This window comes from Calidris pugnax, unplaced genomic scaffold (assembly GCF_001431845.1).
Source record: "Calidris pugnax isolate Ruff unplaced genomic scaffold, ASM143184v1 scaffold55, whole genome shotgun sequence".
Lineage (NCBI taxonomy): Eukaryota > Metazoa > Chordata > Aves > Charadriiformes > Scolopacidae > Calidris > Calidris pugnax.
The window spans coordinates 4,422,259-4,430,283 of NW_015090832.1; positions in this window are offsets into that span (position 1 = coordinate 4,422,259).

Sequence of the window (8,025 nt, forward strand, 5' to 3'; positions counted from 1 at the left end):
GAGGACACAGAGAGAGAATGGCATGGAGAAGGTCACTGGGGCCATGTGTCCATCCACACCACCTTCCAGGAGCTGACGACTGCCTTGGGACCTGCCATGGGGACATGATCAAGTGGGCTGTGTCCCTGGGAATACAAATGGGCAGCACACTCACAAAAACAAACAAAACATCAACATAATAGCTCACTGTCCTCTCTCTCCAAGGCTTGCTGTAATACCTGATGTGATTTACCTCTTATGAGTTTGTTCCAACCTATATGCTGTAAGTCCAGGGTAAATGAAAGAGCTTGCGCTCGGGAAGGGTTAGGATGAAAGACTTTCTGTCCTTGCTCAATTTATGATACTGTGGGTCTATAATATTATTTTCCCCCTTGTATTGGATTTCAGGTTGATTTCTAAAATAAATTAAAAAAAAGAAAGGAGGGAATGCTAGTTTTATAGCGTCTGGTGGCTACAAAAATACATTATTAAATTCAAGAACAAGGGCATAACAAAGGTGAAAAGTTAAGTAAAAAAGCTTGATACAAAGCTGACAGGGCCCGTGGGTGCTGTGCTGGGGTGAGAGCTGGGCAGCAGACGGCTGGCCCTGCAGAACCCATGTGTGCTTGCCCAAACCTTACTGGCCAGTGGCTCTCTCGAGGCTGTTGCCCTCTGCTGCAGCGCTGTTCAACACCTACCATCTGCCCTCATGCCTTGGGCCAGGCTAAGCCAGGGGCACGGGAGAAGTGGGGACTCACCAACACTTGGACGAGTCCCTCGGGTGAGAAAAAAGGACATCCAGAGGCAAAGGACTTGGAGAATGCTCCCAGGCTGGGTGTTGTGATTTGTTGGCAGGGTTTGCTGCTTGTTTGCACGCTTGTCTTTATTACCATCCATTTATCACATGAAAAATCAGCTAAAATACATTGCTCTGCTAACGCTGCGGGCTTACGCCGGGCATCGCTGGGTGGTTCACAGCTGTGAGCAGGTAAATGTGGTGGGCAGCTTTCCAAGCGGGTCATTCTTCATCAGAAACTACGACACGGCAAGAGAAACATTTTCCACCCTCCACCCAGGCTCTTAGCATTAGGCTTGTGAGGAGGTTTGTGCCGTGTTCTGTGTCTGAATGGACATTTGAACAACGCATCCTAAGTAGATCTTAATTTATTTGGTGGAGTGAAAAGCTGTGCTCCTGCTCAGCCATGGCAGGGGTCCCGCGGGTGGGATGGGGCTGCTCTGGTTTCTCCTGAGGGGGACAGTGTCCAGCGCCTCGCTAAGGATGTGTGGGCAATGCTTTCTAAACACCCATGTAACTTTGGCGTGGGTCTGCTGTTGACCTAAAAAAAGACATCTGGAGCCTTAAGAGCTATGAGAAGTTCCTCCCACAAAGCTGGTAGAATGGGAGCCCCTGGAGCAAAGGGGAACCAAAGGACTCCTCCCAAAATTCCAAGCAGCTCACATGCCCATCCTGTGGATGAGAGAGACTGGCTGGAAGAGGGTTGGTCTGGTTGGGAGCCTCTGGGACCAGAAAACAGTGGTATCATGAGGTTTCTTTCTCACCCCTGCTGTAGCTACAGCAGTCTCTAATTAGGCTCTCTGCACATACACTGCTTTCAGACTCTCTTGTAGATAAAATTGACCTTTAAAATAGGGAACTGAGATACCCAAGGGGCTGGACATCTCCAGGAGTGGACTGCAGCTGAACTTTAATCTGAAGGACATATACTTTTATGCCACAGCTTAAAACCTCCCATCATCTGCATGATTTACTTTTTGCCTCACTGGGCTCCAGGGTCCAGCCTGTTCCCTTGGCCAACAGAAGCATTGTGAGGATACAGTTGTGGTGACAGGGACCAGACAGGCATCTTACAGTCCATGTCTCCATGCCTGTGGATGGCTGTGCCCTGGATGAGTTCTGAGAGACCTGGTGTCTGGCTGCTGGGTCCCCTTCTGCCGTTGTTCTCCTCCCTAAGCATCGGCTTCCCTGTGAGATGGGGATAGCGATGTTGGCTTTCCCTGAGAAACCCCAATAGCACAACCTCATTTCCATGAGAAAAACGAAGCTCAGACAATTTGCAGCCCCATCACTCCAGGACCAACCTGAGGCTTTTACGAACATGTTGCTGGGACCCATTGTCCTGGGTGAGAAAACCAAGCCGGGGGGAGGAACATGGGGTGCACCACCATCTCATCAGCACCCCCCCATTCCTTCCTTTGGACAAATCTTTTTGCCAAAGTGAGAATAATCAACTGAAAATAATTGGAAATGGCTGAGGACCATTCTGCACCAGTGCCTGTGGGTGACTGCTCAGCGGTGGGGAGGCAGAGACAGGTCCCACAATCCCAGCTCGTGGATGTGGACAGCATTCCAGAGCGCAGGCAGAGCCAGGCACATCCCTGAATCCCAGCGTCTGTCACAGGGGTGTGGGGCAGAGCGGGAGCCTTCCGACAGACCGCAATTATTTTACACCACATTCTGCAGTAAATCATCACTTTTTTTAATAGAGCTGCTGTGGGAACAGAGATGGACACATAAAAGGGTGTGTGTGTGGGGAAATCTGTGTGTTGCGTTCTGCTGTAATGAAAGACCGTTAATTGTTTGTGTCTGATGTGTGTGCGTGTTGATGTTACTGTTCTGTTCCACAGCTCCTAAATTAAGTTGACTCTAAAGCAAACCCTCCTGCAGCAGCTCTGTGTGGCCTCCTCGGGTGGCTGGTTCAGCACACAGGTGTCTCCTGCTCCTTGCAACAGGCACTATTGATTAGCACTTAATTATAAAAGCCGTGTTTGTTGTGAGGACAAGTTCAATGGGGAAGCCTCTTGGGAAGGAGCTGTTTAAAGGAGCCTTGAATGAGACTGAGGTGGGATTGGTCCCTCAAAGGGGAACCTGTTTCTATTAATTCGGGGTGCCCAGGACGGTTCCTGACATGATGGAGGAAGAGGACTGCCCTGTCCTAATACTGCTCTGATCTGCAGTGCCTGTGACATACTCAAGTTTTCCACTGCTTTTTCTACACCAGTGAGGCAACGAGAGGCCTGTCCAAGATGTATGGCAAGATTTAGTGAAGGGCAAGCAAGGTCTCGTGCTGTTCCCTTCATGGGAAATGTTTTTGCTACAAAGCAAAGTGTGAAGTGTACAAAGTAAAGTAAGGTGGAGAAAAAGAAATGTTTTAGCTGTGCTCTGTGAGTCTTACTGCCTCTGGAGTTTGGAAGGCTGGTAGATACTTCTGCCCTTTGTGTAGGCTTCAGATGTCCTTGTAATCACCTGGAGTGGAAGGAAATGGGAGAAATAAAAGCAATAAACATGGACCAGTGCGATGGATGGCTCCTGTGGGCCGACTCTCCTGCTGCAGGTTTGCATCGCTCCCTGGGAAAGCTGGGATGTGGATCTACAGTATTCCAAGAGTTGCCACTAAATACAAGGGCAAGATACATCTGAGACAGTCCTGGAGGTGGCCTGTGGGCTTGGGGAAGGGGGTCCCCTGGCAGAAAAGAGCCTGGGACCAGTGAAAGCAGCAGTGGGCAGCATCAGACTATTGGTGGCAGGGCAGAAGCTTGGCTCATTCAGCCCCACCAGCTCACCCTGATGACAAACCAGGGTGGGAGGGTTTGACACCGATCTATCTGTGGGTCTGAGACAGCTGCTGAAGTGGGGGGCTCCTTGCTGCTGCTGGACTGATGCTCATTAAAGCATTTCCCATTTCCCACCTGCTGTGAAGTAGCCATCCCATAGTTAAAGCATGGCTGGCCAGCTAAGGGAAGGGAAGGCTGTTTCATACCATTAACCCCACCTCAGGGAACAGAGTGGAGAAACCCCTTCCCCTGTGCTGGGAACCTCCTGGTATGACTTTGGGAGTGCCAGGGCCATGTCCCTTTGCATCAGGACCTGATTCAGCCCCTGATCGAGGGGAAAAACTCAGTGTTGCCTCCTCTGCTGCTTCTTAAAGAAGCTGCTGGGGCTTTGGGCTAAATGAGGTATCAACTAAACACCGTGGGGCTTAGCTTGCCAGGGTATGCGCCTGAGCAGGGTAATCAAAGCAGAAGTTTTGTGGTAATACTGCAGTGGAGAACTGCTGCATTAAAGCAGGAAATATCCAACGTGCATGGCAAATGAAGAGGTTTTTCATTTGTGTTCTAAAGGAGGAAAAATGCCGCCAAGCCTAGTTAATAACACAGGAAAGCTCTTGTGGCTATCAGGGATCTTCAGCTCTAATCCCCTCTGATAACAGTAAATTGAACTAGCTCCTCTGCTGAGGTTTTTCTGTAACTGAATCATACCCATATAATAAGAGAAATGGGCACTGCCTCTCCTATTTACCATTTCTTCATTTAAATAAGTTCTTAAACTGCACTGTTGTTCCTTCAGAGACATCTGATTTACTGCGTTTTAAATGGAAACCAGTCCTGCAACAATACCTTTTTCTATCAAGGTTTGTAATCAGGCTGTTCCTGTCGAACTGTTGTTATTCAAGTTATTAATTTGTCATTTTGCACAGAATATGATCACAGAAAGAGATGAGCAAAAGGGTCTATGCATCTGGAGGCAGAACAGGTTGGATTTAATTAGAGCAAAGAAAGCTGCAGGTTTTATTTTGTGTATGTGCTGGTTGGTTTTTTTTCCCCTCAGCCTAGCATTTTAAAAGCTTACACAGCAATCTGCATAAAGCACTATGCACATTTTTTATTTAGATTCTTACACCTAATTTGATTAATAATAATGCCTTTGACAGGGTCATAGCAAGTGTTCTGCCAGGGAACAAGGCGTATCAGTTTTGGTGCTTTTCTCTCTAGGGAGAAAGCAAACACTGGAAACTGGCCTTTGACTTGAAGATATTTTCCCTGCTCTTGGTTGGAGGCAGAAGGCAAATGTTGGTGTCCATGGGAGGTGGAAGCATTTGTATTGGACATGATGTTTGTTTTCTGAATGCACAATGTGGGGCAGGGGACCTCATTGCCTTCTACAACTCCCTGAAAGGAGGGTGTAGAGAGGTGGGTGTTGGCCTCTTCTCCTAAGGCAATAATGCCAGGAGCAGAGGAAATGGTCTGAAGTTGCAGCAGGGGAGGTTTAGATTAGATATTAGGAAGAATGACTTTACTGAGAGGGTGGTCAGGCACTGGAACAGCCTGCCCAGGGAGGTGGTGGAGTCACCATCCCTGGAGTTATTTAAGAAACATGTAGATGTGGCACTTCAGGGCATGCTCTAGTGCCCGAGGTTGTGGGGTTTGGTTTTTTTTGTGTGTGTGTATGGTTGGACTTGGTGATCTCAGAGGTCCTTTCCAACTATGATGATTTTGTGAAAAGTAGGGTTTCTTCTGATGGAAAATCTTCTGGGGCAGGTGTCAGCGTCCCACCAAGTAGGGTTTCTTCTGATGGAGAATCTTCTGGGGCAGGTGTCAGCGTCCCACCCAGTCATTCCAGCTTGAGTGGTGGTTCAGACCTCTCAAAAGAGCCAGATGCTTCAAACACCTTAACCCTACTCACTGGCTGATGCAATAAAGTGAAGGTTTTCTTCTGTCACTTCTGCACGCAGCTCAAGCCAGCAACTGTGTCCTGATCAGGTGCAAGTTGACTTTTGCACCAGAGAAGTTGTTAGGAAGAGTAGAAGTATTAATTAGAAGATGCTGACATTGCTATCCCTGTTTCTTTCCCGCAGGGAGCAGTGCCACACTTTCACTGGTATTTGTTCGCTGGGAAGGTTGTGCAGAACTGGAACAAATCACAGAGAGGCCACAACAATGGCTGTCCTTGGAGGTTTTCAAGACTCAGGTGGGTAAAGTCGTGGCTGACTTGGTGTGGTGTTGGTGCTAGTCCTACTTTGAGGAGAACCTTGGGCCAGAGATCTCCAGAGACCCCCTGCAGCTGACATTTCTGTGGTTCCTCTGGTTCTGCACCAGTTCTGTCTGCCTGGAAGAGCCTTTGTAGGAGTGGCTTTGTTTGGGTAAAAGAAGAGAAAGCTAAGATTACGATCCCACTCTCTCTACATGAATTAAAAAAAGGAATTTTGCAGTGAGAAAAGCCCCATTTTTATTGATGCTGCACTGAGGCGAGTGATTTTGCATCTAGTTTTAGGAGAGCAATATAACTGGCTTTGACAGCCTGGTCTAATAATAATAAAAAGGCCCAGCTCCTCATAGTGCAACCTGATAGCAAAACTGGAGTGTGAATTTATCCCATAAAAATTCATCTACCATGGCTAAAGCCCCGTAAATTGAATTCTGTATTTTGGTTGTTAAATAAAAAAAAAAACACAACACAACAGCATAATGATAGAAACATTGCTCATCTCTTGCAATTGTATCTTGTTAAAACATCACTTAGAGTAATTTACAGGGTTTGATTAAAACATATATTTAAATGAACTATCATTTCCCATCTCTTCCCTTCTCTTCCTCCCTCCTCATCTCCCCCCCACCCCCCACCCCCCAAGGATGTAAAACATTACATCGAGGCTGGATTTCTTCAAACAGAAATGATGAGCCTATTACCCTGCACAATAAAACCCTGCCACACTTTGGTGCTGACTATATACCGCATTGTCACCGGGCACTGGTGCTCAGAAGGTGGAAGGATGCACAAGGGGCTTCCCGAGGGGACTGGAGATGTGTTTGGGAAGCCAAGGGTGGCAGCGGGGGAGATGCTGCCCCATTCCCAGAGCTCTGGCCCCATCCTCGCCCCGTCGACCTTCCCCTCGAGCATCCAGCCAGGCTCATGCCCAAAGACATGGTGCTTGCAGTACAGGATGCGTGGAACCATAAAAACCCAGCAAAAGGAGATAAATTTGTATTAAAGTGCTTTTAGACCTCAGAGAGTGTGTTCCTTGACTGCGCTGAGTCGAGGTCAACTGTATTAGACCGGAGCAAAAATCCACCGAGCTCGGTATCTGCCTTTGACAGTAGGCAAGAGGGAGCAAATATAATGATACCTGCTTTGATCACTGTCCCAAGAGCCAGGAACACGCAGCTCATGCACTCCCTGAGCCAGAGGCTTGGGTTTTTGTTGAATTTAAAGACCTTCCATGGAGTACTGTCCTATGAACTTGCCCAGCCACTTTTTGAACCCATCTAAAATTTCACATCTGCAGGCTCCTGTAGCGAGAAGTTGCACAGCTGAGCTATGTGATGTGTGAAAAGTGCCTCTTTTTGCCCGTTTTGAACCTTTCAATTACTGGTTTCACCTAATGATCCCAAATTCTTGCATTAGAATAGATCACAAAGAGTCATTTTCTACCTACTGTCTTTTTGCTGCCTTCCATCTTCTCTGCCTCTCTATTCTGATTTTCTCTTTCCCATCCTGAAATGTCCTAATCTGTTTAGCTGTTTCTCATTTGGAAGCTGTTTCATACCTTGGATGACTTTTGCTGCTTTCCCCTGGACTTTTTTTCATTTCCACTTTATTCTTTTCAAAACAGTTAGATCAGACTGCGCCCAGCTTTCAAGATGCAGGCAGTCCATGAATTTATGCAGTGGCATAAAGCACCAAAATAGATGTTCTCTAATAATTCCTACTGTTTCATTTGCCTTTTTGGCCATTCCTGAGTTTTCACAGAGCAATCTGTTATAGCCTCGAGATCCTCATCCTGCGTGCTCAGAACCTGATATTGGAAACACAGAACTGCTCATTAGCCCATGCCATCGCTTTACATTTATCCATATTAGACTTAATCCACCAGTTGGTTGCCTGGTCAGCCAGGCTCTCGGGTCTTTCTGCAGTTCTCTGCAGCCAGCTCCTTTCTTTACTGCTGTGAGTAACTCAGTGTCACCAGCAAATGCAGTTAAAGCCACAGGAGGACATATAAATACGGTTGTACACACATCCAAACCAGCACTGCTCAGGATGTGGTCCTGCAGTGAAGTGCTGATGCTCTTCATTTCTGCATGCAGTATTCACCAGATATGGGACCATGGAAGAATTCCCCCCTGGGGCACGCTGCAAGAAATTAAGAAAACAGAGGAAGGTTTTGACTGACTGAGGACTTCCTCCACCAACAGGTTATAGCTGCCATTTCCACTGCAATGTCCCCACACTGGGTCAGTCCCATGACATAA